Source organism: Mobula hypostoma, chromosome 16 (assembly GCF_963921235.1).
Source record: "Mobula hypostoma chromosome 16, sMobHyp1.1, whole genome shotgun sequence".
In the NCBI taxonomy this organism is placed as follows: domain Eukaryota; kingdom Metazoa; phylum Chordata; class Chondrichthyes; order Myliobatiformes; family Myliobatidae; genus Mobula; species Mobula hypostoma.
Genome location: NC_086112.1, coordinates 72,453,230 through 72,477,419, shown reverse-complemented (window position 1 = coordinate 72,477,419; position 24,190 = coordinate 72,453,230). Strand labels below are relative to the sequence as shown.

General features: G+C 43.7%; 1 protein-coding gene across 2 annotated transcripts in view; it reads right to left on the bottom strand.

Moving 5' to 3' along the window:
- LOC134357485 (uncharacterized) overlaps nucleotides 1-23,622 on the bottom strand; it is a 44,963-nt gene extending 21,341 nt beyond the window's left edge. The window contains exons 1-2 of one of the 2 annotated variants that reach the window (XM_063069109.1): nucleotides 23,577-23,622; nucleotides 10,866-11,001 (exon numbers count right to left, since the gene is read on the bottom strand). The gene's annotated coding sequence lies outside the window, so the exon portion shown is untranslated. Of the gene's footprint in view, nucleotides 1-10,865; nucleotides 11,127-23,576 lie in introns of those variants that run through there. The other variant, XM_063069108.1, reaches the window with a different exon arrangement.
- Between the last annotated feature and the right edge of the window lie 568 nt (nucleotides 23,623-24,190).

The window sequence follows — 24,190 nt, the reverse complement described above, 5'->3', positions numbered from 1 at the left end:
CTGGTGAACGCAGCAGGCCAAGCAGCATCTATAGGAAGAGGCGCAGTCGACATTTCAGGCCGAGACCCTTCGTCAGGACTAACTGAAGGAAGAGTGAGTAAGGGATTTGAAAGCTGGAGGGGGAGGGGGAGATGCAAAATGATAGGAGAAGACAGGAGGGGGAGGGATAGAGCCAAGAGCTGGACAGGTGATAGACAAAAGGGGATACGAGAGGATCATGGGACAGGAGGTCCGGGAAGAAAGACGGGGGGGGGGTGACCCAGAGGATGGGCAAGAGGTATATTCAGAGGGACAGAGGGAGAAAAAGGAGAGTGAGAGAAAGAATGTGTGCATAAAAATGAGTAACAGATGGGGTACGAGGGGGAGGTGGGGCCTAGCGGAAGTTAGAGAAGTCAATGCTCATGCCATCAGGTTGGAGGCTACCCAGACGGAATATAAGGTGTTGTTCCTCCAACCTGAGTGTGGCTTCATCTTTACAGTAGAGGAGGCCGTGGATAGACATGTCAGAATGGGAATGGGACGTGGAATTAAAATGTGTGGCCACTGGGAGATCCTGCTTTCTCTGGCGGACAGAGCGTAGATGTTCAGCAAAGCGGTCTCCCAGTCTGCGTCGGGTCTCACCAATATATAAAAGGCCACATCGGGAGCACCGGACACAGTATTATCTGAATGGTGGCCGATTAGGAGAAGGGGAGGTGCAACGAGACTTGGGTGTCATTATACACCAGCCATTGAAAGTGGGCATGCAGGTACAGCAGGCGGTGAAAAAGGCGAATGGTATGCTGGCATTTATAGCAAGAGGATTCGAGTACAGGAGCAGGGAGGTACTACTGCAGTTGTACAAGGCCTTGGTGAGACCACACCTGGAGAATTGTGTGCAGTTTTGGTCCCCTAATCTGAGGAAAACATCCTTGCCATAGAGGAAGTACAACGAAGGTTCACCAGATTGATTCCTGGGATGGCAGGACTTTCATATGAAGAAAGACTGGATGAACTAGGCTTATATTCATTGGAATTTAGAAGATTGAGGGGGGATCTGATTGAAAAGTATAAAATCCTAAAGGGATTTGACAGGCTAGATGCAGGAAGATTGTTCCCGATGTTGGGGAAGTCCAGAATGAGGGGTCACGGTTTGAGGATAAAGGGGAAGCCTTTTAGGACCGAGATTAGGAAAAACTTCTTCACACAGAGAGTGGTGAATCTGTGGAATTCTCTGCCACAGGAAACAGTTGAGGCCAGTTCATTGGCTATATTTAAGAGGGAGTTAGATATGGTCCTTGTGGCTACGGGGATCAGGGGGTATGGAGGGAAGGCTGGTACAGGGTTCTGAGTTGGATGATGAGCCATGATCATAATAAATGGCGGTGCAGGCTCAAAGGGCCGAATGGCCTACTCCTGCACCTATTTTCTATGTTTCTAACTTTCATATTTGGTCAGATTAAACCCCATCAGACAGTTTCACTTTTGGTCAGCTTAAACCACATCAGACAGTTTCGCATTTGGCCAGGTTAAACCCTATCAGACAGTTTCATGTTTCGTCAGGTTAAACCCCATCAGACAGTTTCACATTTGGCCAGGTTAAAACCTATCAGACAGTTTCATATTTCGTCAGGTTAAACCCCATCAGACAGTTTCACATTTGGGCAGGTTAAACCCCATCAGACAGTTTCACATTTGGGCAGGTTAAACCCCATCAGACAGTTTCATATTTCGTCAGGTTAAATCCCATCAGACAGTGTCACATTTGGTCAGGTTAAACCCCATCAGACATTGACACGTTTGGCCAGGTTAAACTGTATCAGATAGCTTCACGTTTGGTCAGGACCACAGAGAGGAGACAGAAAAGGGCAGGACGACAGAAGGGAGACAGAGAAAAGGACAGGACAACGGAGAGGAGATAGACAAAAGGATAGGACGACGGAGAGGAGACAGAGAAAAGGACAGGATGACAGAGAAAAGGACAGGACCACAGAGAAAAGGACAGGACCACAGAGAGGAGACAGAGAAAAGGACAGGACCAGCAAGAGGAGATAGAGAAAGGGACAGGACCTCAGAGAGGAGACAGAGAGGAGACAGAGAAAAGGACAGGACGACAAAGAGGAATCTGTGTCAGGCAAATACATTCGAGGCTTTTCAGAGACATTTGGATAAGCACAGGCATGAAAGCAAGATGGAGGGATATGGACATGGTGCAAGTAGGAGGGATTAGTGTTTGGGTGTTGTTGACTTGATCTTTAGCTGGTTCAGCACAACTCTGTGGGCCGACTGGCCTGTTCCTTTTCTGTACTCTTCTGTGTTCTATTCTATAGCACATTTTTAAAAGTACTTTTATGGTGCAAAATATCACCTCAACAAAATTTTATGAAGTATCCCATCGAACATAGAACAGCACAGCACAAGAACAGGCCCACATGGGCCCGCAATGTTGTGGCAAACTAATTAAATTAATTAATCAAATACTAACTAAACTGCTCTATTCTGCCCTCACAAAGCCAATGTTCTTCCATTTCTTGCAGATTCATGTGCCTACCTACGAGAGTTTTGAACACCTCCATCGTATTTGCCTCGACCGTCACCTCATTCCAGGCATCCACCACTGCCTGTGGAAAAGATCTTTCATTTAGCCAGGGCGGGCTAATGCTGCATTCCAGGCACCCACCCATCTCAGGTAGTTTGCTTCTGCAAAAGTGAAATGGGTCCAGACAATGTTGCACAGTTACCTCCCAGGGGATGAGGTATCTCCTATCTTGGGTTTGTGTCTTGCTTGGTGCACCCTTTAAGCGATGTGATTAAAGCAGAACGTTCACACTCACTGTCACTGGTATCTATTCACATCCCATTTACTGGCAGATGTAGGAGATCTGGGTGACTGCACATACTGAGTCTCAGCCTTCCAAACTTCTAAATGTTTCAGAAATAGACCCCTGCCCTTGGTTAATTTTCTGCTGTAGCACCTCAATAACTTACACTCAGGGTCATAGCATTATAGAGCAATGCAGCGCAGAAACAGCTCACACGGTCTACACAGGCTACAGCAGCCTCCCCGATGACCACATTTAGCCCATAAACATCCAAGCCCCTCCCCACTGTCTACTCATACAGATGTTTCTTAACTGGTGCTCATTGTACCCACCTCCTCATTCAAGTACTCACTGCTCTCTGTGTGAAGAAGTTACCTCTCTGCCTCTTATCTTCTATAGTTTTACACTCCCCAACCCTGGGGAAAAGATTTTGACTCTCCAGCTTATCCATATCTTTTGTGATTTTATGAACATACGAGGTCACCCATAATTCTTCTACATTGCAGGGAATAACCAAACTTGACCTCTAACTCAGGCCCTCTGGTCTATGCAGTTCCTCTCCAGCTTCACAATGTCCTCCTATAACAGAGCAAGCTAAGCTGTAACATTGTTCCAAGAGTGGCCTCCCAGGACTTTTTAACAGCAACATGATATCCTACTCCAAAATTCGATGCCCTGACTAATGATGGCTAGCATGCTAAACACCTTCTTCACCACCCTATCTACTTATCTGGCCACCTTCTGTAAATTAGGCACTCCTGGCCCCAGGCCCTTTGTTGCACAATGTGCCATTCACTCTAGAGGTCCTACCTTGATCCGTCTGTCCAAACTGCTTCACCTCGTACTTCTCTAAATTGGAATATGTTTGCCATTTTGCAGCCTATCTCCCGAACTGATCAAGATCTCTTTGCAATTCATTGTAACTTGCTTTAGTATCAACAATTTAGTATCATCAGCAAACTTGATAATGGTGCCATGCACAGTAATATTCAAATCATTTACATAAACAATGAATAACAAAGGTCTCAATATTAACCCTGGTACACTCCACTAGTCACAGGACTGCAGTGAGAGAATGACCTTCAACTATCATCTTCTGCCAATTCTGAATCAACCTCGCTATCTCCCCATGTAGCCAGAACAGCTGCCATACAGGACCTGTCAAAGGTCTTACTAAAGTGCGTTTAGATAACCTCCGCTGTCCTACCTTCATACATCCCCTTAGTTAGAATCAGGTTCAAATGTATTTATCATATTTATCACAGGTACATCAAAACAAACAATGAAATGCATTGTTTCTCTTAACAATGTAGGAATGTGCCTGCAAGTGTTGCCACAGTCTGATGCCAACATAGCGTGCCCACAATGCTCGGCAGAACAACACAGAACACAACAAGCAACAAAACAACAACAGCAAAACACATTCCTTCCCAAGTCCTCCAATCCCAGAACTAGTCTCCAGCCACCATGCTTCGAGGTTCGGGCTGCTCCGCAATTCCATCACGGCTGATCCCAGATCCCACTCAACCCCATACACCTGCCTTCTCACCGTATCCTTTGATGCCCTGACTGATCAGGAAATGATCAACTTCTGCCTTAAATATACACACAGACCTTACCTCCACCACAATCTGTGGCAGAGCATTCCACAGATTTACCATTCTCTGGCTAAAAAGAAATATCTGTTCTAAAGGTTCACACCTCAATTTTGAAGCTGTGCCCTCTAGTTCTGGATACCCCCACTATAGGAAACATCCTCTCCACATCCACCCTATCTACCATTTCAATATTCGGTAGGTTTCAATGAGATCCCCCCCCCCCTCCACCGCATTCTTCTAGATTCCAGTGAGTACAGGCCCAAAGCTGCCAAACGCTTCTCATACATTAACCCCTTCATTCCTGGAATCATCCTCATGAACCTCCTCTGGACTCTCTCCAACACGTTCTTTCTGAGATATGGGACCCAAAACTGTTGACAATACTCCAAGTGCAGCCTGACTAGTGTCTTATACAGGCTCAGCATAATCTCTTGCTTTTATATTCTATTTCCCTTGAAATAAATGCTAACATTGCATTTGCCTTCTTCACAGACCCAACCTGTAAATTCATCTTAGTCTCCAAGTACCTCAAAACCTCATCCTTAATAATAGACTCCAACACTTTCCCAACCACTGAGGTTAGGCTAACTGGTCTATAATTTCCTTTCTTTTGCCTTCCTCCCTTCTTAAAGAGTGGAGTGGCATCTGCAATCTTCCAGTCCTCTGGGACCATGCCAAGGTCAAGTGATTATTGAAAGATCATGACCAATGCATCCATTATCTCTTCAGCAACCTCTCTCATGATTCTGGGACGTAGTCCAACTTGTCCAGGTGACTTATCTACCTTAAGACCTTTCAGTTAAGCTAGCACTTTTTCTTTGTAATAGCAATGGCACTCACAGACCTCTGGCACACTGCTAGTGTCTTCCACAGTGAAGACAGATGCAAAGTACCCACTAAGTTCATCTGCCCTTTCTTTGTCCCCCATTACTCCCTCATCAGCATCATTTTCCAGTGGTACAATATCAACTCTCACCTCCCTTTTACTCTTTTATAACTGAAAAAACTTTTGGTATCCTGCTTTATATTATTAGCTAGTCTGCCCTGATATTTCATCTTTTCCATTCTTATAACTTTTTTAGTTGTCTTTTGTTAGATTTTAAAAGCTTCCAAATCACCCAACTTCCTACTCACTTTTGCTATCTTCAATGCCCTTTTCTTGGCTTTTATGCAGTCCTTGACTTCCCTTGTCAGCCACGATTGCCTACTCCTGCATGAGAACTTCCCTTCATTCCATTGCTCAAAATCATTAAGGGTATAAGTAAAGTGGATGCCAGCTGCTACTTCAAAATTAATCCATTAACAAGGTCACGGGGCCATGGGTGAAGACTGGTTTCGGGGAAATTTCAGACTAATGTCAGGAAGCATTTCTTTACAGAGCGAGTTGCGGACACATGGAACAAACTACCTAGTTGTGAGTAGTACTTTAGAGACTTTCAAATCTAAACCTGATGGTAATTTCAACACAGGATGTGGACAGGAATTTAGCAAGCCTTGCTGGGCTGAATGGCCTGTTCTTGTCTAAAAACTTTCTAATGTTCTCATGCTTTGTACATTCGAGGTCACGCCTGACAAACCTGGAATTTTCTGTTGAGATCATGGTCCAGACTGTGGCTTTTATGTGGGATGATTATGGGAATAGAGAGGAGAGTTAGAGATAGAGGTCAGGTTAGGGTTTAGGGCACTAATGTGGAAAGTTGGAGGTCAGATTAGGGTTTAGCAATAGAGATGTGGAAGAGTTAGATTAGATTATGAGAACACTCAGTCCTCTGGTCTGCGTTCAAAGTCCAGAAACACGTAAGTGTGCCGAAGGATGCTTGAAGGCCCGAAATTAAGCTGAATGGCCTAATTCTGCTCCTATGTCTTATGGTCTGGTCTGTATTAATCTAGCTGAAAAACCTCTTGGGATTATCTTTAACACTGCCTGTTAAATCCACCTCATATCCTCTTTTGCCTTCCTGGTCTTAAACTTTTTGTATTTGTTGAGGGATTCATTTGTACCCAGTTGCCTAAATATGATGTGGCTTCCTTCTTTTTCCTTACAAGTCTCAAAATGCCATATCAGCCAGGGTTCCCTGAACTCAGAATGTTTACCCTTCTCCCTAACAGGAATATGCTTCCTCAACACTATTTGCTCCCTTCACCTATCTTTGTATCATTTGCAAACCCATCAATTCTCTCAACCAAATTATTGATATGCAATGCAAAAAGCAGTACCAACACTGACCCCTGCAGCACACCACTAGTCACTGGAAACTGACCAGAAAAAGCCCCCTTTATTCCTACTCCTTGCTTCTTGTCTATTGCCAATCTTCTAGCCATGCAAATATCTTTCCTGACATATCATGGGCTCTTACCTTGTTAAGTAGCCTCATGTGTGGCACCTTGTCAAATGTGTTCTGAAAATCTGCATAAACAAGATTCAGTTTGTTTATCCTGCCTATTATTTCCTCGGAGAAATCCAACAGATTTTTTCAGGCAAGACTTCCCTTTAAGGAAACCATACTTAGGGTTATTTCATCCTGTGCTTCTAAGTATCCCAATACTCCAGCCTTAATAATGGACGCCGACATCTTTCCAGCCACTGAAGTCAGACTAAATGGCCAATAATTTACTTTGTTCTGCCTCCCTCTTTTCTTAAAGAATGTACTGGAACTATCATTACTAATGTCTCCACAATCTCTTCCGCTTCCTCTTACAGAACCCTGCGGTGTAGTCCTTCTGGTGCAGGTGACTTATCTACCTCCAGATCTTTCAGCTTCCCAAGCACCTTCTCCTTAGTAATAATAACTGAATTCACACCTGACATTTTCGAATTTCTGCATGCTGCCAGTGTCATCTGCAATAAAGATTGATGCAAAATACTTAAGTTTATCTGCCTTTTCTTTGTACCCTGTTATTACATCTCCAGTATCAATTTCCACCAGTCTGATATCAACTCTTGGCTCTTTTACTCTTCATATATCAGAAACAACTTTTGGTATCATTTTTGATATTGGCTATTTCACCTTTTCTCTCCTGGATTTTTCAGTTGCCTTCTGTTGGTTTTTAAAAGCCTCTCAATCCGCTAACTCGCACTAATTGTTGCTATATTATATACCATCTCTTTTCCTTTTATGCTATATTTAATTTCCCTTGTCAGCCATGGTTGTTTCATCCTCTCTTTGAAAAAACTCTTTCCCCTTGGGAACATATCTGTCCTGTACCTTGCAAATTGCCCCCAAATACTCCAGCCATCGCTGACCTGCTGTCATCCCTCCTAGCGTCCCTTCCACTCAGCTCTGGCCAGCTTCTCTCGCTAGCTTTGCAATTCCTTTTACTCCATTTGATACACCTGACTTTAGCTTCTCCTTCTCAAATTGCAGGATGAATTCTATGATATCATGATCACTAGCTCTTAAGGGTTCACTTATCTTAAGCTCCATAATTAAATCTGGTTCATTACACAACACTCAATTCAGAAGTGCCTTTCTGCTCATGGACTCAACCACAAGCTGCTCAAAAAAGTAATCTTCTAGGCATTCTACAAGCTCCATCTCTTGGGATCCAGCACCAACCTGATTTTCCCAGTCTACCTGCAAGTTGACTATTATAACATTGTCCTTTTGACATGCCTTTTCTATCTCCCATTGTAATTGGTATCCCACCTCCTGGTTACTCTTTGGAGGCTTGTATATAACACCCATCAGGGTCTTTTTACCCTTGCAGTTTCTTAACTCTACCCACAAGGTTTCTATATTGTAATGTCCAAAGCATTATAGTTTCATGTACTGGCCATGCTATTATTTCATCACCATTGTTCCTGATACAGCTTGCTTTACAAAGGCACAGCTCAGCCTTGCAATTCTGCCCTGTCAATGGCCGATCCTTCCTCACAGACTCTCTACATGTCACATCTACCAATATATCAACTCTTTATCCTCCGACATATTACTCTGGTTCTCAATGACCCCTGCCTAACTAGTTTAAACCCTCCCCAACAGCTCTAGCAAATCTGCCTGCAAGGGTAAAGCACGAGACATGGGAGCAGAATTAGGCCATTCAGCCCATCGAGTGCACTCCACCATTCCATCATGGCAGATCCCAGATCCCTCTCAACCCCATACACCTGCTTTTTCACCACATCCTTTGATGCCCTGACCAATTAAGAAGCGATCAACTTTCACCTTAAATATACCCACGGACTTGGCCTCCAACACAGTCTGTGGCAGAGCATTCCACAGATTCACTACTCTCTGGATGAAAAATTCCTCCTTAGCTCTGTTCCAAAAGGTCACCACTCAATTTTGAGGCTGTGTCCTCTAATTCTGGATACCCCCACCATAGGAAACATCCTCTCCACATCCACCCTATCTAGTCTTTTCAACATTCAGTAGGTTCCAATGAGATCCCCACACTTCTAAAGTACAGTGAGTACAGGACCAAAGCTGCCAGATGCTACTCATAAGTTAACCCCTTCATTCCCGGAATCATCGTCATGAACCTCCTCTGGACTCGCTCCAATGACAACACATCCTTTCTGAGATATGGAGCCCAAAACCGTTGACAATACTCCAAGTGCAGCCTGACTAGTGTCGTATAAAGGCTCAGCATTATATCCTTACTTTTATATTCTGTTCCCCTGGAAATAAATGCCAACAATGCATTTGCCTTCTTTACCACAGACTCAACCTGTAAATTAACCTTCTGGGAGTCTTGCACAAGGATTCCTAAGTCCCTCTGCACCTCTGATGTTTGAACTTCTCCCCATTTAGATAACAGTCCACACTATTGTTTCTTATACCAAAATGGATTATCATACATTTCCAAACACTGTATTCCATCTGCCACTTTTTTGCCCATTCTTCCAATTTGTCTAACTCCTGCAATCACATTGTTTCCTCAGCACTACCTACCTTCCCCTATCTTCATATCATCCGCAAACTTTGCCACAAAGCTGTCAATTCCATTATCCAAATCATTGACAAACAGTGCGAAAAGTAGCAGTCCCAATACTGACCCCTGAGGAACATCACTAGTCACTGGCAGTCAACCAGAAAAGGCCCCTTTTATTCCCACTCGCTGTCTCCTGCCTGTCGCCATTCCTCTGTCCATGTCAGTATTTTTCCTGTAACGCTATAGGATTTTATCTTGTTAAGCAGCCTCATGTGTGGCACCTTATCAAATACCTTCTGAAAATCCAAGTAAGTGACATCCACTGCCTCTCCTTTGTCCACCCTGCTTGTTACTTCCTCGAAGAACTTCAACAGATTTGTCAGGCAAGATTTCCGTTTACAGAAACCACACTGACTTTGACTTATTTTATCATTAGTTTCCAAATACCTCGAAATGTCATCCTTAATAATAGACTCCAATATTTTCCCAACCACTGAGGTTAGGCTAACTGGCCTATAATTTCCTTTCTTTTGCTTTCCTCCCTTCTTAAATAGTGGCGTGACATTTGCAATTTCCCAGTCCTCTGGGACCATGCCAGAATCCAGTGATTCTTGAAAGATGATGACCAATGCATCCGTTATCTTCTCTGCAACCTCTCTCTAGACTCTGGGTTGTAGTCCATCTAGCCCAGGTGACTTATCCACCTTAAGACCTTTGAGTTTGCCTAGCAGTTTTATATTTGTCCACCTCAAGTTCTGGTGTAATCCTTGCATTTTGTGCAGGTCACATCTTCCCCTTAAGAGATCTTAACAATGCAGATGTCTGAAACCCTGCCTCCTGAACCACTTCATGAGCCTCGCATTCATATGCCAAATCATCCTATTCTTACCTTCACCGGCATGTGACATTAACAGCAATCCAGAGATTACTACCCTTGAAGCCCTGCTTTTCAACTCTCCACGTAGTTCCCTATATTCTCTCTTCAGGACCTCATCCTTTTCCCCTACCAGTACTATTAGTACCAATACCTATCATGATTGCCAACTGCTCACCACCCCTCCCCGCCTTAGAATGCTGTGGATCTGATCCGAGATATCCCTTATCCTGACGCCTGGGAGGCAACATACCATCCGGATTCTGACGAAGGGTTCCGGCCCGAAACGTCGACTGATCTTTTCCACTGATGCTGCCCGGCCTGCTGAGTTCCTCCAGCATGTTGTGAGTGTTGCTTTGACCCCATCATCTGCAGATTATTTTGTGTATACCATCCGCGTTCTCTTTCATGTCTAAAGAATCTCCTACCTACTCCTCTAACTATTGAATCGACTATCACCTCTGTACTCCTCTTCCTCCCCCTTCCATTCTGAGCCACACAGCCGGACTCTGTGATAGACACCTCATCACTGCAGTTCTCCCCAGGTAGGCAGTCTAAAGTGGTATACTTGTTATTGAGGGGCTGACATTTTATGTGCGGGACTGTTACTGTTAATTGGGCTCTAGGAGCATTGTGCTGTTATTACTATGAACTGAAATGTCACCACTTCATGGTTTAGTTATCACTTTGCAGAGTGACAGTTGTTTCAAGTCTTACCTTTCCACTTGAGGAAATGCTGTTCTGTGAGCTACGATCAGTGCACCTATCACCATTCCAAGATTAGAACATCCAATTCCTGTCTGACAGCAGGAGGTGGCTTGGGACTTGTCCTGAAAATGATGTTTGGACAGTCCTAAAAATGATAACAGAAGACAGGACTGAATAACGAGAAAATTTGCAAATGACAATTCAGCTGATGTTCCAGCTTTATAGCAAAACACTGGATTGGATTGAACTCACATCTGTGAAGTCTCAAACTTCTAGGCCTATTCATTCAAACTGAGATCAGTTAGTTCTCAGCTGGGCTACCAGACTTGGAAAATGCTTACCATTTTTCAACAAAGTTAATTTAGATATCCATAAATCTATAGTTAATGAGCTGCAGCAATTATAGAATAATATGATCTCACTGCCAGAAGAGGACATTCGGTTGCCAGCACCTTTGAGAACAAAATCAATCACAATTAGAGTTAGGGTTTCAGAAGGCTACAGCAAAGAAACAGGCCCTTCAGACCATCTAGTCCATGCTGAACTATTAATCTGTTTCGTCCCATTGACCTGCGCCTGAACCTCTCTCATCCATGTACACTACCTATCTAAATTTCTCTTCAATGTTGAAATTGAACTCAAATATACCATTTCCGCTGGCAGTGAGCTCCACACCTTCACCTTTAAACATTTCACCTCTCTCTCATAACTCATGAACTCTCTTCCAGTATCACCCAAGCTCGGTGGAAAATAAATGCTTGCATTTAGCCTATCTATACAATCATTATTTTGTATACCTCTTTCAAATCTCCCCTCATTTGCTTTCGCTCTAGGGAATAAAGACCAAATCGATTCAACCTTTGTCTATAACTGAGGTCCTCAAGTCCTGGCAACATCCTTGTAAATTTTTTCTGCATTCTTTCAGTCTACTGATATTTCTCCTGCAGGTGGGTGACCAGAGCTGAAAACAATAGTAAAAATTAGGCCCCAACAACATCTTATACAACTTTATAAATAACATCCCATCTCCTGTACTCAATATATGAAGGGTAGTGTGCCAGAAGCTTCTTTATGACCCTACCTACCTGTGATGCCACTTTCAATCAACTATGGACCTGTATTCCCAGATCCCTTTGATCTACCACACTCCTCAGTGCCCTACTGCTCACCATGCAAGTCCAACCTCGGGCTTTCATCACAAAATGCAGCACATCATACTTGTTTGCATTAAATTCCATCTGCCATGTTTCTTCCCATTTTTCCAGTGGGTCCAGATCTGGCTGCAAACTCTGATAGACTTCCTTGCTGTCAACTACACCCCCAACCTTGGTGTGAGCCACAAATTTGCTTATCCAGTTTACCACATTATCATCTAGATTCTGTGTCCTTCTTCTGAGTAAATACAGTTGCAAAACATCAATTTAATATTTCCCCCAACTCTTTCGGCTCCATGGATAGGTGACCACTCTGATCTGCAAGAGGACCAATTTTGTGCCTTGCTATCCCTTTGCTGAAGCCTTTTGGATTTTCTTTCATCTTGAGTACTAGAGCATCATCTTGCCTTCTTTTAGCCTTCCCAATTTGCTTATTAAGTGTTCTCTTACAGTTCTTATACCGTTCTTGCTCCTTCCTACCTCTATCCTCCATCTTTTGTTTAACCAGGGCCTCAATATCCCTTGAAAACCAAGCTTTCCTATACCTGCTATCGTTGTCCTTTATTCTGACAAGAACATACAGTCTCTACACAGAAATCTTCACTTATGAAGGGCTCACAATTACCAAGCACACCTTTGTCTGAAAACAATCTGTCCCAATCCACACTTGCCAGGTCCTTCCTGATACCATCAAAATTGGTCTTTCTCCAATTTGGATCCTCAACATGATGACCAGCCCCATCCTCCTCCATAATTGCATTGAAGCTGAGGGCATCATGACCACCAGATGCAAAGTGTTCTCCTACACAAACTACTGTCAACTGCCCTGGCTCATTCCCTAATACGGGATCTAGTCTCAAGATCCTCCTTACCTTTCCTGCAAAAGACTGTCTGTGGCAAGGAATTCCACAGATTTACTACTCTCTGGCTAAAGAATTGAATTGAATTGACTTTATTCCTTACATACATGAGTAAAAATCTTTACGTTACGTCCCCATTTGAATGTGCAATGTGCAAATTATATTAATTTGTAATAAATTGTATGTACAGTAAGATATACAACAGAACAGTCAATAAAGCTTAGAAATACAATTGTGTCAGCATGAATTAATCAGTCTGATGGCCTGGTGGAAGAAACTGTCCCGGATTCCTCCTCAACTCTGTTCTCAGAGAATGCCCCTCTATTCTGAGGCTGTGTCCTCTGGTCTGAGACTCTCCCACCATAGAAACATCCTCTCCATATCCACTCTATGAAAGCTTTCAACATTTGATAGGTTTCACTTAGGCCACCCCTCATTCTTCTGAATTCTAGTGAATACAAGCTCAGACCCATCTTCATATGACAAGCCATTCAGTCCTGGAATAACTTTCATGAACTTCCTTTGAGCCTTCTCCAGCACCAACACATCCTTTCTAAGATAAGTGAGGCCTCAACATTATATCCTTGCTTTTATATTCTAGTCCTCTCGACATCCATGCTAACATCGCATGTGACTTCTTCACCACCGACTCAACCTGCAAATTAACCTTTAGGGAAACCTGGACTAGGACTCACATGTCCCTTTGTGCCTCCGATTTTTCAATTTTCTCTCCATTTAGAAAATAGTCTCCCCTTTCATTTCCTCTACCAAAGTGCATGACCATACACTTCCTGACACCATATTCCACCAGCCATTTCTTTGCCCATTCTCTGCATCTATTCAAGTTCTTCTGTAGCCTATTTCCTCAAATATCCCAGCCCCTCCACCTATTTTCGTATCATCTACAAATTTTGCAACAAATCGATCAATTCTGTCATCCAAATCATTGACACATAACAAAAAAAAGGTGTTCCCAACACAGTTCCTGTTGTGGAATGCCACTAGTAGCCAACCGGAAAGTGTTCCCTTTATTCCTACTCTTTGCCTCCTGGCAATCAGCCACTGCTTTATCCATGCTAGTATCTTTCCTGTAATACCAAGGGCTCTTAACTTGCTAAAAATCCAAGTACACAACATTAGTTGATTCTTCTTTGTCTATCCTGGTTGCTGTTTCTTTAAGGAAATCCAACAGATTTGTCAGGCTAGCTTTTTCCTTGAGGAAACCATGCCAACTACAGCTTGTTTTATTAAGTGCCTCCAAGTATCTTGAAACCACATCCTTAACAAATGATTTCAACACTTTCTTAACCACTGAGGTCAGATTAACTGGCCTATAATTTCCTTTCTTCTTCCTCTCTCCCTTCCTGAAGAGTAGAGTTACACTTGCAATTTTCCAGTCTTCCAGAACCATTCTAGAATGTGGTGATTCTTAAAAGCTCATTATTAATGTCTTCACAAATTCTTCAGCCACCTCTTTCAAAATCCTGGGGTGTACGTCATCTGGTCCAGGTGACTTATCTGCCTTCAGACCTTCCTGGTGAAACCCTGCATTCTATAATGTCTAAAACAGGGGTTCCACAGACGCCTCCGGAGTCCACGGCATAGAAATAGTTGGGAAAAACAACAGAACCCCGGAATATGAAGTGCTCGTCCTGTCCCTCCTGTAACCAACTCTCACAAATGGCTGGCTACAATACTATCATTTCACATACTCTTCAGCCACATTAAACTGTATTGTCTTCCTATCTCTGACTTCACTAGCACGTGACACGGGTAGCAATCTACTATCGCCACCCTGGAGGTCCTGTCCTTTAACTTAGCATCTAACTTCCTGAACCCACTTTGCGAGCCCTTGTCACCCATCCTACCCCTGTAATTGTTACCAACATGGACCACAGCCTCTGGCTGCTCACCCGCCGATTTAAGAGTACTGTGACCTTGATCTGGGATATTCCTGACCCTGGCACCTGGGAGGCAACGTGCCATCCAGGAATCTTCATCCACAGAACCTTCTGTCTGTTCACCGAACCTTTGAATCCCCTACACTGCAACCCACCTCTTCTCACCCCTACCCTTCTGAGTCACAGGCTAGACAGTGCAAGAGACCTGACCAGTGGGGCTTTCCTCTGCGAGGTCATACCCTCCAACAGTATCCAAAGCGGTATAGCTGTTACTGCGGGGAACAGCCACAGGAGTACTCTGCACTGGCTGCCTATCCCCTTCCCACCCTGACAGTTACCCAGTTATTTACGTCCTGTACCTTGGGTGTAACTACCTTCCTGTACATCCAGTTCATCAACCCCTCAGCCTCTCTAATGATCCAGAGTTCAGTCACCTCCAGCTCTCTAATGATCCGGATTTCATTCAGCTCCAGCTCTCTAATGATCCAGAGTTCAGTCACCTCCAGCTCTCCAATGATCCAGAGTTCATTCAGCTCCAGCTCTCTAATGATCCGGATTTCATTCAGCTCCAGCTCTCTAATGATCCAGAGTTCAGTCACCTCCAGCTCTCCAATGATCCAGAGTTCATTCAGCTCCAGCTCTCTAATGATCCGGATTTCATTCAGCTCCAGCTCTCTAATGATCCAGAGTTCATTCAGCTCCAGCTCTCTAATGATCCGGATTTCATTCAGCTCCAGCTCTCTAATGATCCAGAGTTCATTCAGCTCCAGCTCTCTAATGATCCAGAGTTCATTCAGCTCCAGCTCTCTAATGATCTGGATTTCATTCAGCTCCAGCTCTCTAATGATCCAGAGTTCATTCAGCTCCAGCTCTCTAATGATCCAGAGTTCATTCAGCTCCAGGTCTCTAATGATCCGGATTTCATTCAGCTCCAGCTCTCTAATGATCCAGAGTTCAGTCACCTCCAGCTCTCCAATGATCCAGAGTTCATTCAGCTCCAGCTCTCTAATGATCCGGATTTCATTCAGCTCCAGCTCTCTAATGATCCGGATTTCATTCAGCTCCAGCTCTCTCATGATCCGGAGTTCATTCAGCTCCAGCTCGCTAATGATCCAGAGTTCATTCAGCTCCAGCTCTCTAATGATCCAGAGTTCATTCAGCTCCAGGTCTCTAATGATCCGGATTTCATTCAGCTCCAGCTTTCTAATGATCCAGAGTTCATTCAGCTCCAGCTCTCTAATGATCCGGATTTCATTCAGCTCCAGGTCTCTAATGATCCCGATTTCATTCAGCTCCAGCTCTCTAATGATCCGGATTTCATTCAGCTCCAGCTCTCTAATGATCCAGAGTTCATTCAGCTGCAGCTCTCTAATGATACAGAGTTCATTCAGCTCCAGCTCTCTAATGATATTGAGTTCATTCAGCTCCAGCTCTCTAATGACCCGGATTTCATTCAGCTCCAGCTCTCTAATGATCCGGAGTTCATTCAGCTCCAGCTCGCTAATGATCCAGAGTTCATTCAGCTCCAGCTCTCTAATGATCCAGAGTTCATTCAGCTCCAGCTCTCAAATGATTCAGAGTTCATTCAGCTCCAGGTCTCTAATGATCCGGATTTCATTCAGCTCCAGCTTTCTAATGATCCAGAGTTCATTCAGCTCCAGCTCTCTAATGATCCGGATTTCATTCAGCTCCAGGTCTCTAATGATCCGGATTTCATTCAGCTCCAGCTCTCTAATGATCCGGATTTCATTCAGCTCCAGCCCACTAATGATCCAGAGTTCATTCAGCTGCAGCTCTCTAATGATCCAGATTTCATTCAGTTCCAGCTCTCTAATGATCCGGATTTCATTCAGCTCCAGCTCTCTAATGATCCAGATTTCATTCAGCTCCAGCTCTCTAATGATACAGAGTTCATTCAGCTCCAGCTCTCTAATGATCCAGATTTCATTCAGCTCCAGCTCTCTAATGATCCAGAGTTCATTCAGCTCCAGCTCTCTAATGATCAAGAGTTCATTCAGCTCCAGCTCTCTAATGATCCGGATTTCATTCAGCTCCAGCTCTCTAATGATCCAGATTTCATTCAGCTCCAGCTCTCTAATGATCCGGATTTCATTCAGCTCCAGCTCTCTAATGATCCGGATTTCATTCAGCTCCAGCTCTCTAATGATCCAGAGTTCATTCAGCTGCAGCTCTCTAATGATCCAGATTTCATTCAGTTCCAGCTCTCTAATGATCCAGATTTCATTCAGCTCCAGCTCTCTAATGATCCAGATTTCATTCAGCTCCAGCTCTCTAATGATCCAGAGTTCATTCAGCTCCAGGTCTCTCATGATCCAGAGTTCATTCAGCTCCAGCTCTCTAATGATCCGGAGTTCATTCAGCTCCAGCACTCTAATGATCCGGAGTTCATTCAGCTCCAGCTCTCTAATGATCCAGAGTTCATTCAGCTCCAGCACTCTAATGATCCGGAGTTCATTCAGCTCCAGCTCTCTAATGATCCAGAGTTCATTCAGCTCCAGCGCTCTAATGATCCAGAGTTCATTCAGCTCCAGCTCTCTAATGATCCAGAGTTCATTCAGCTCCAGCTCTCTAATGATCCGGATTTCAGTCAGCTCCAGCTCTCTAATGATCCAGAGTTCATTCAGCTCCAGCTCCTTGACACGAAGGGTAAGCACTGCAGCTGAATGCACCTCTTGCTGGTGTAGACATCAGGAACGCTGGAGATTTCCCTGCTCTCCTACATCCAAACAAGAGGGGCATTTCACTATCCTGGCTGGCATCCCAACTGCTCTAACTGTGAACGAGAAGGAAAGTAAGAAAGAAAAAAAAAAGAAAAAGTATCTACCAACAGCCTTAGTCTCTCTTTGCCTCTATGAACCAAATCCAAAACTCTGACATTGGCCCATTTTCACAATGGTTGCTCCACTTAAACCTAACTTCTTTTTATTGGACCTTGTCAAGGGCTTAATTACGCACACTCCAGCTTTTCCTTGTGATGTGTGGTGAGGGAATATCCGAACTGCTCTGCTCACTTCTGAAACCTCTCATTTGCTACGCACGCTCCGTCTCTTAGTGATGTGTGGCACACAGAATCGTAGTGGACTGTGATGGACTATTCATGCATTGCCGGCATCCAAATGTTCACATTCCCGTTGCATTCCTCTTTCTTTACCATGCAAGTGCCGGTCTAAACTTCTCTTAAATGTAATAATTGCATCTGTTTATACCTGCCTTCACAGGCAGCTAGTACCAGCAAACCCCCCCCATCTGAAAATCATTCCTCTCAGATCCCCTTTAAAACTCCTTCCTCTCATCTTAAACCTACCTACCTTTGTTTTTGGTATCAGTGCCCCACAGAAAATGTAGAACATAGAACTCTATAGCACAGTACAGGCTCTTTGGCCCACAATCTTTTGCCAACTTTTAACCTACTCTGAGATCAATCTAATCCTTCCTTCCTACACAGCCCTCCATTTTTCTATCACCCACATGCCTATCTAAGAGTTTTCTAAATGTTCCTAATGTATCTAACACCACCACTGGCAGGGTGTTCCATGCACTACCACTCTGTGTAAAAGAACTTTCCTCTGACATCTCATCTACATTTTTCTTTAGCTACTTAGCCCTGGAAAAAATGTTTCTCGCTATCTACTCTATCTATGCCTCTTATAAACTTGTACACCTCTATCAAGTCACCTCTCATTCTCTTTCACTCCAATCCTCATAAGACATGCTCTCTAATCTAGGCAGTTCCTGGTAACTCTCTTCTGCACCCTCTCTAAAGCTTCCACATTCTTCCTATAATAAGGTGACCAGAACCGAACACAACGTTTCAAGTATGATCTAACCAGGGTGTTTACAGATCTGCAACATTACCTCATGGCTCTTAAACTGGATCCCAAGATTGATAAGGACACAACACTGTACACATCCTTAGCAACACATTCAACTTGTGTGGCAACTTTGAGGGATCTATGGACGTGGACCCCAAACTCCCTCCGTTCCTTGACACTACCAAGAATCCTGCCATTAATCCTGTCCTCTGCCTTCAAATTCAACCTTCCAAAGTGAATCACTTCATATTTCTGCAGGATGAACTCTACCTGCCAAATTCTCAGCCACACTCCGAATCCTGTCAATGTCCCACTGTAACACACACAAAATGTTGAAGAAACTCAGCAGGCCAGGTAGCATCTATGGAAAGAGTACAGCTGACATTTCAGGCCAAGACCATTCAACAGGACCCATCAGTCCTGATGAAGGGTCTTAGCCCGCAATGTCGACTATACTCTTTTCCGTAGATGCTACCTGGCCTGCTGCGTTCATCCAGCATTTTGTGAGTGTTGCTTGGATTCCCAGCATCTGTAGGTTTTCTCCTGTTTGTGAATGTGCCACTGTAACCTATTACAACCTTTAACATTATTCACAACTTCACCAATACTCATCTCATCCTCAAACTTATTAATCCACCCTACCACTTTCTCATCCAAGTCATTTATGAAAATCACAAATCATAGATATAAGATGAAAAGAAGGCATGTCCTGCATGATAGGGGTCCTTAGTAATGCACGTCACCATTTTGAGGCACTGCTACTTGAAGATGTCTTGGATACTACGGAGGCTAGTACCCATGATGGAGCTGACTAATTTTACTACTCTCCGCAAGTTGCTTTGACCCTGTGCAGTAACACCCCCCAGCCCCATAACAGACGGTGATACAGCCGGTTAGATGCTCTCCATTGTACATCTGTCGATTGTGTTGATTGTCATCACTGCCATTCATGACGTTGGGTTTCGCTTTGTGGGAAGTAATGGCCTGCAAACCCTGTCGCATGTTTCTTCGTTAATCGTTGATTGGTCCTACCCTCACTCTAGTCATTCTGCTGTTCTTCATATACCTGTAGTAGACCTTGGGGTTTGCCTTAACGCTATTCACCAAGGCCCTTTCATGCCCCCTTCTAGCTCTCCTAAGTCCATTCTTCAGCTCCTTCCTGGCTACCTCGTAACTCTGGATGGAGCCTTGTCTGATCCTGGCTTCCTAAACATTAAGTAAGCTTCTATCGCCATTTTGACTATATGCCTTGTCAGCTATTGTTCCTTCACCCTGTCACCTTGGTAGGGTAGATGTTGACTAGCCACCCTATCTAAGCCTCTGATAACTTTACATACCTTTATCAGGTTACGCTCTGCCTCCTTCACATTCAGGGAGAACAAACTCAACCTATTCAGTCTCAGACCATAAGTAAAATCCTCTAATAGAGGCAATATCCTGCTGAATTTCCTCTGTGCAGGAGAGAGTGCAATCACTTACGACTCTCTATAGTAAAAAAACACAAAATGCTGGTGGAACTCAGTAGGTCAGGCAATATCTATGGAAATGAATAAACAGTCGATGTCTTGGTCTGAAACATCGACTGTTTATTCATTCCTAAAGATGTTGCCTGATCCACTGAGTTCCACCAGCATTTTAGACCATATGTCCGTAAGACATACTGTAGGAGCAGAATTAGGCCATTTGGCCCATCGAGTCTGCTTCACCATGGCTGATACTTTTTTCCCCTCCCCAATCCCATTTCCCAGTCTTCTCCCTGTAACCTTTGATGCCATGTCCAAACAAGAACCTATCAATCTCTGCCTTAAATACACTCAACAACCTGGGTTCCTCAGATCCCTGTGGTAACAAATTACACAAATTCACTACCCTCTGGCGAAAGAAACTTGTCTGTATCTCCATTTTAAATGGGCCCCCCTCTATCCTGAGGCTGTGCGCTCTTGTCCTAGACCCGCCCAATACGGAAAACATCCTTTCCACATCTACTCTCTCTAGGGCTTTTGACATCCGAAAGGTTTCAATGAGATGCCTCCTCATCGTTCTAAATTCCTGCGAGTACAGATCCAGAGGTATCAAACATTCCCCATTCATTCTTGTGAGCCTCCTCTCCAATGCCAGTGCATCTTTTCTAAGATGAGGGGCCCAAAACTGTTCACAATACTCAAGGTGAAGTCTCACCAGTGCCTTATAAAGACTCAGCATCTAATCCCTGCTCTTGTATTCTAGACCTCTTGAAATGAATGCTAACACTGCATTTGCCTTCCTCACCACTGACTCTACCTGCAAGTTAACCATTAGGGTGTTCTGCACAAAGACTCCCAAGTCTCTTTGCATCTCAGACTTTTGGATTTTTTTCCAGCTTAGAAAGTAGACTGTGCATTTAGTTCTACCACCAAAGCTCATGGCCATGCATTTTCCAACATTGTATTTCATTTGCCATCTTTTTGCCCATTCTCCTAATTTGTCCTTCTACAGCCTAGCTGTTCCCTCAACACTACCTGCCATTCCACCAATCTTTGTATCGTCTGCAAACTTGGCAACAAAGCATTCTATTCCATCATCTAAATTATTCATATACAGCATTAAAAAGAAGTGGTCCCAACACTGACCCCTGCCTAACACCACTAGTTACTGGCAGCCAACCAGAAAAGGATCCTTTTATTCCTACTCATTGCCTCCTATCAATCAGCCAATGCTCTAACCATGTTAGTAACTTTCCTGTAATAGCATGGGCTCTTAAGACCATAAGACCATAAGACAAAGGAGCAGAAGTAGGCCATTCGGCCCATCGAGTCTGCTCCGCAACTTGGTAAGCACCTTTTCAAAGGCCTTCTGAAAATCCAAATATACAACATCCACTGCATCCCCTTTATTCATCCTATATGTCATCTCCTCAAAGAATTACAACAGGTTCATGTGGCAAGATTTTCCCTAAAAGAAACCATGCTAACTTTGTTCCTTCTTGTCCTGTGTCACCAAGTACTCCATAACCTCATCCTTAACAATTGACTCCTGCATCTTCCCAACCACTGAGGTCAGGCTAACTGGTCTATTATTTCAATAGACAATAGGTGCAGGAGCAGGCCATTCAGCCCTTCAAGCCAGCACCGCCATTCACTGTGATCATGGCTGATCATCCACTATTAGTATCCAGTTCCTGCCTTATCCCCATAACCTTTGATTCCGCTATCTTTAAGAGCTCTATCCATCTCTTTTTTGAAAGCATCCAGAGACTTGGCCTTCACAGCCTTCTGGGGCAGAGCATTCCATATATCCACCACTCTCTGGGTGAAAAAGTTTTTCCTCAATTCCGTCCTAAATGGCCTACCCCTTATTCTTAAACGGTGGCCTCTGGTTCTGGACTCACCCATCAGAGGGAACATGCTTCCTGCCTGCAGCGTGTCCAATCCCTTAATAATCTTATATGTTTCAATAAGATCCCCTCTCAGCCTTCTAAATTCCAGAGTATACAAGCCCAGTCGCTCCAATCTTTCGACATATGACAGTCCCGCCATCCCGGGAGTTAACCTTGTGAACCTACGCAGCACTTCCTCAATAGCAAGAATGCCCTTCCTCAAATTTGGAGACCAAAACTGTACACAATACTCCAGTATTTCCTCTTTGCTGCCTTCCTCCTTTCTTAAACATTTGCAATTTTTCAGTCTTCTGGCACAATGCCAGAGTCTAATGATTTTCGAAATATCATTACTAATGCCTCCACAATCTCTATAACACCACCTCTTTCAGAACCCTAGGGTGCAGTTCATCTGGTCCAGGTGACTTATGTACCTTTAGGTCTTTCAGCTTTTTGAGCACCTTCTCCCTTGTAATAGTAACTGCACTCACTTCTCTTCCCTCACTCCCTTCAACAACTGGGACACTGCTTGTGTCTTCCACCGCGAAGACTGGTGAAAAATACTCATTTAGTTCAGCTACCATCTCCTTGTCCCTGTTATTATTTCTCCAGCCTCATTTTCTAGAGGATCTATATCCACTCTCATCTCTCTTTTCTTTTTGACATATTTGAAAAAGCTTTTACTAAACATTTTGATATTGTTTGCTAACTTGCTTTCATATTTCGTGTTTTCCCTCCTAATGATTCTTTTAGTTGTTCTCTGTAGGGTTTTAAAAGCTTCCCAATCCTCTGTCTCCTCATTAATTTTTGCTTTGTTGTATGCCCTCTCTTTTGCTTTTACATTAGCTTTGACTTCCCCTGTCAGCCGTGGTTGTACTATTTATAATACATCTGTCCTGCACCTTCCTGATCTTTCCCAAAAACTCACGTCATTGCTGCCCTGTTGACATCCCTGCCAGCATCTCCTTTCAATTTACTTTGGCCAACTCCTCTCTCATACCACTGTAATTTCCTTTACTCCACAGAAATACTGTTATGTCAGACTTTACTTTCTCCCTATCAAATTTCATGTTGAATTCAATAATACTGTGATCACTGTCCCTTAAGGGTTCTTTTACCTTAAGCTCCCTTATCACCTCTGGCTCACTACATAACACCCAATCCAGTATAGCTGATCCCCTAGCAGGCTCAATGACAAATTCTCTAAAAGAAAGCATCTCATAGGCATTCAACAAACACACTCTCTTGAGATCCATTACCAACCTGATTTTCCCAATCGACCTGCATATTGAAATCTCCCATGACTATCATTGAATTGCCCTTTTGACACACCTTTTCTATTTCCTGTTGCAATCTGTGGTCCACCTCCCAGCTACTGTTGGGAGGCCTGTATATAACTGCCATCAGGATCCTTTTACCCTTGCAGTTTCTTAATTCAGCCTGCAAAGATTCAATATCTTTCGATCCTATTTAGTGTGCATTGCTCTGGAGTTCCAGCATCTGCCAGATTTTGTGCGTATAACTTCTCATAGTTCACTGAACAGAAAGGCACACAATATTGCAAGTGCAGCCTAACCAGTATTTTGTAAGGTTGCAACTACTGCGTGCTATGCTTACCTGCAATTTCTTGAAAGTCCAGAAGTCTTTTGCTTTTCACTTAAATGATCACATCTCTTTTGAAAGATATGATCGAGTCTGTGTTTTTATATAAGGAAATATTGGCATCAATAGAATGAAATTCAAGAGATTCATAGAAATATCTTCCTGAACAATATTCTGTTATATAACCATATAACAATTATAGATAGATAGATAGATAGATTGATATACTTTATTAATCCCGAGGGAAATTTGGTTTCGTTACAGCCACATCAACCAAGAATCGAGCGTAAATATAGCAATACAAAAACCACCAACAATCAAACAACAAAATGCAAACAATGCCAGATGGAAAATAAGTCCAGGACCAGTCTATTGGACCAAGGTGTCTGACCCTCCACGGGAGGAGCTGCACGTTCGATAGCCACAGGCAGGAACGTCCTCCCGTGCCGCCAAGTGTTGTGGAATGCGGCCAAAGTCCAACAGTAAAAAGTTCAATATCCAGTCTGCAAACACGTTCCTCGATTGTAATATGCCCCAGATTGCACCATCCGTTGTTAGCCAGATCAGTAAGCACCCAACTCCTTTACGCTTACCGCTCTCAGTGCACTTCCGGTCAGCCGGAACGACAT